Below are 4797 nucleotides of genomic sequence, written 5' to 3' on the forward strand. Positions count from 1 at the left end.
AGCACACTTCGGAGCGCTCCTTGGTGCGCACCATGGTGCCCACCAGGGCGCGCAACCCAGCCAAGGTGTGCGCACCAAGGTGCACGCGAGGTGCGCACCCGGGGCAAACCGGGGTCCGACTTCGTGCACGCCGCACCTTGGAGCACACATCGGGGCGCTCCCGGGTTCGCACCGTGGTGGGCACCTCGGAGCACACCAAGGTGGGCAGCGAGGTGCGCACCTTTGATGCGATGCCTTCACTAATTTCCATAAAAGGCAAAAAAAAACGAGATTTTAAAATTTCCGTTTTGAAAGATAGTGAAAAAAAGGGAATGCTGGTGCCATCTTGAGCCCGCCCTGGTGCGCAGCCCAGCCAAGGTGTGCGCACCAAGGTGCCCACCCTGGCGAAGGTGCGCGCCCGGGCAATTAACCCAACTTCCAACCTCGCGCGCGCCAGGGTGGGAGCGCACCCAACAACCGGGCCTGGGAAGAGCCAATGCGAGAAACCCCACCAAACGCTCTGACAAAAAAAGAGGGGGCGCTCCAGTAACCCCGCTCCGGAGCGCACCCTGGGCAAACCCAGCCAAGGTGCCCACCCCGGCCAAGGTGCAGGCGAGGTGCGCACCCGAGGCAAACCGGGCTCCGACAACGTGCACGCCGCACCTTGGAGCACACTTCGTAGCGCTCCCGGGTGCGCACCTTTGATGCGCTGCCTTCACTAATTTCCAGAAAAGGCAAAAAAAAAAGGAGATTTTGAAATTTCCGTTTTGAAAGATAGTGAAAAAAACGGAACGCGGGTGCCATCTTGAGCCCGCCCTGGTGCGCAGCCCAGGCAAGGTGCCCACCCTGGCAAAGGTGCGCACCCGGGCAATTAACCCTACTTCCGACTTCGTGCGCGCCAGGGTGGCAACCGGGCCTGGGAAGAGCCAATGCGAGAAACCCCACCAAACGCTCCGACAAAAAAAGAGGCGGCGCTCCAATAACCCCGCTTCGGAGCGCAGCCGGGGCAAACCCAGCCAAGGTGCCCACCCCGACGAAGGTGCACGCGAGGTGCGCACCCGGGGCAAACCGGGCTCCGACAACGTGCACGCAGCACCTTGGAGCACACTTCGAAGCACTCCCGGGTGCCCACCGGCGTTGCGCACCGTGGTGGGCAGCGAGGTGCGCACCTTTGATGCGCTGCCTTCACTAATTTCCAGAAAAAGGCAAAAAAAAATGAGATTTTAAAATTTCCGTTTTGAAAGATAGTGAAAAAAAAGGAACGCGGGTGCCATCTTGAGCCCGCCCTGGTGCGCAGCCCAGGCAAGGCATGCGCACCAAGGTGCCCACCCGAGGTGCACACCCGGGGCAAACCGGGCTCCGACTTCGTGCAGGCCGCACCTTGGAGCACACTTCGGAGCGCTCCTTGGTGCGCACCATGGTGCCCACCAGGGCGCGCAACCCAGCCAAGGTCTGCACACCAAGGTGCCCACCCCGGCGAAGGTGCACGCGAGGTGCGCACCCGGGGCAAACCGGGCTCCGACTTCGTGCACGCCATGGTGCCCACCGCGGCGAAGGTGCACGCGAGGTGCGCACCCGGGGCAAACCGGGCTCCGACTTCGTGCACGGCGCACCTTGGAGCACACTTCGGAGCGCTCCTTGGTGCGCACCATGGTGCCCACCAGGGCGCGCAACCCAGCCAAGGTGTGCGCACCAAGGTGCACGCGAGGTGCGCACCCGGGGCAAACCGGGGTCCGACTTCGTGCACGCCGCACCTTGGAGCACACATCGGGGCGCTCCCGGGTTCGCACCGTGGTGGGCACCTCGGAGCACACCAAGGTGGGCAGCGAGGTGCGCACCTTTGATGCGATGCCTTCACTAATTTCCATAAAAGGCAAAAAAAAACGAGATTTTAAAATTTCCGTTTTGAAAGATAGTGAAAAAAAGGGAATGCTGGTGCCATCTTGAGCCCGCCCTGGTGCGCAGCCCAGCCAAGGTGTGCGCACCAAGGTGCCCACCCTGGCGAAGGTGCGCGCCCGGGCAATTAACCCAACTTCCAACCTCGCGCGCGCCAGGGTGGGAGCGCACCCAACAACCGGGCCTGGGAAGAGCCAATGCGAGAAACCCCACCAAACGCTCTGACAAAAAAAGAGGGGGCGCTCCAGTAACCCCGCTCCGGAGCGCACCCTGGGCAAACCCAGCCAAGGTGCCCACCCCGGCCAAGGTGCAGGCGAGGTGCGCACCCGAGGCAAACCGGGCTCCGACAACGTGCACGCCGCACCTTGGAGCACACTTCGTAGCGCTCCCGGGTGCGCACCTTTGATGCGCTGCCTTCACTAATTTCCAGAAAAGGCAAAAAAAAAAGGAGATTTTGAAATTTCCGTTTTGAAAGATAGTGAAAAAAACGGAACGCGGGTGCCATCTTGAGCCCGCCCTGGTGCGCAGCCCAGGCAAGGTGCCCACCCTGGCAAAGGTGCGCACCCGGGCAATTAACCCTACTTCCGACTTCGTGCGCGCCAGGGTGGCAACCGGGCCTGGGAAGAGCCAATGCGAGAAACCCCACCAAACGCTCCGACAAAAAAAGAGGCGGCGCTCCAATAACCCCGCTTCGGAGCGCAGCCGGGGCAAACCCAGCCAAGGTGCCCACCCCGACGAAGGTGCACGCGAGGTGCGCACCCGGGGCAAACCGGGCTCCGACAACGTGCACGCAGCACCTTGGAGCACACTTCGAAGCACTCCCGGGTGCCCACCGGCGTTGCGCACCGTGGTGGGCAGCGAGCTGCGCACCTTTGATGCGCTGCCTTCACTAATTTCCAGAAAAAGGCAAAAAAAAATGAGATTTTAAAATTTCCGTTTTGAAAGATAGTGAAAAAAAAGGAACGCGGGTGCCATCTTGAGCCCGCCCTGGTGCGCAGCCCAGGCAAGGCATGCGCACCAAGGTGCCCACCCGAGGTGCACACCCGGGGCAAACCGGGCTCCGACTTCGTGCAGGCCGCACCTTGGAGCACACTTCGGAGCGCTCCTTGGTGCGCACCATGGTGCCCACCAGGGCGCGCAACCCAGCCAAGGTCTGCACACCAAGGTGCCCACCCCGGCGAAGGTGCACGCGAGGTGCGCACCCGGGGCAAACCGGGCTCCGACTTCGTGCACGCCATGGTGCCCACCGCGGCGAAGGTGCACGCGAGGTGCGCACCCGGGGCAAACCGGGCTCCGACTTCGTGCACGGCGCACCTTGGAGCACACTTCGGAGCGCTCCTTGGTGCGCACCATGGTGCCCACCAGGGCGCGCAACCCAGCCAAGGTGTGCGCACCAAGGTGCACGCGAGGTGCGCACCCGGGGCAAACCGGGGTCCGACTTCGTGCACGCCGCACCTTGGAGCACACATCGGGGCGCTCCCGGGTTCGCACCGTGGTGGGCACCTCGGAGCACACCAAGGTGGGCAGCGAGGTGCGCACCTTTGATGCGATGCCTTCACTAATTTCCATAAAAGGCAAAAAAAAACGAGATTTTAAAATTTCCGTTTTGAAAGATAGTGAAAAAAAGGGAATGCTGGTGCCATCTTGAGCCCGCCCTGGTGCGCAGCCCAGCCAAGGTGTGCGCACCAAGGTGCCCACCCTGGCGAAGGTGCGCGCCCGGGCAATTAACCCAACTTCCAACCTCGCGCGCGCCAGGGTGGGAGCGCACCCAACAACCGGGCCTGGGAAGAGCCAATGCGAGAAACCCAACCAAACGCTCTGACAAAAAAAGAGGGGGCGCTCCAGTAACCCCGCTTCGGAGCGCACCCTGGGCAAACCCAGCCAAGGTGCCCACCCCGGCCAAGGTGCAGGCGAGGTGCGCACCCGGGGCAAACCGGGCTCCGACAACGTGCACGCCGCACCTTGGAGCACACTTCGTAGCGCTCCCGGGTGCGCACCTTTGATGCGCTGCCTTCACTAATTTCCAGAAAAGGCAAAAAAAAAAGGAGATTTTGAAATTTCCGTTTTGAAAGATAGTGAAAAAAACGGAACGCGGGTGCCATCTTGAGCCCGCCCTGGTGCGCAGCCCAGGCAAGGTGCCCACCCTGGCAAAGGTGCGCACCCGGGCAATTAACCCTACTTCCGACTTCGTGCGCGCCAGGGTGGCAACCGGGCCTGGGAAGAGCCAGTGCGAGAAACCCCACCAAACGCTCCGACAAAAAAAGAGGCGGCGCTCCAATAACCCCGCTTCGGAGCGCAGCCGGGGCAAACCCAGCCAAGGTGCCCACCCCGACGAAGGTGCACGCGAGGTGCGCACCCGGGGCAAACCGGGCTCCGACAACGTGCACGCAGCACCTTGGAGCACACTTCGAAGCACTCCCGGGTGCCCACCGGCGTTGCGCACCGTGGTGGGCAGCGAGGTGCGCACCTTTGATGCGCTGCCTTCACTAATTTCCAGAAAAAGGCAAAAAAAAATGAGATTTTAAAATTTCCGTTTTGAAAGATAGTGAAAAAAAAGGAACGCGGGTGCCATCTTGAGCCCGCCCTGGTGCGCAGCCCAGGCAAGGCATGCGCACCAAGGTGCCCACCCGAGGTGCACACCCGGGGCAAACCGGGCTCCGACTTCGTGCAGGCCGCACCTTGGAGCACACTTCGGAGCGCTCCTTGGTGCGCACCATGGTGCCCACCAGGGCGCGCAACCCAGCCAAGGTCTGCACACCAAGGTGCCCACCCCGGCGAAGGTGCACGCGAGGTGCGCACCCGGGGCAAACCGGGCTCCGACTTCGTGCACGCCGCACCTTGGAGCACACATCGGAGCGCTCCCAGGTTCGCACCAGCGTTGCGCACCTTTGATGCGCTGCCTTCACTAATTTCCAGAAAAGG

Source organism: Cryptomeria japonica, unplaced genomic scaffold (assembly GCF_030272615.1).
Source record: "Cryptomeria japonica unplaced genomic scaffold, Sugi_1.0 HiC_scaffold_20, whole genome shotgun sequence".
Classification (NCBI taxonomy): Eukaryota; Viridiplantae; Streptophyta; class Pinopsida; order Cupressales; family Cupressaceae; genus Cryptomeria; species Cryptomeria japonica.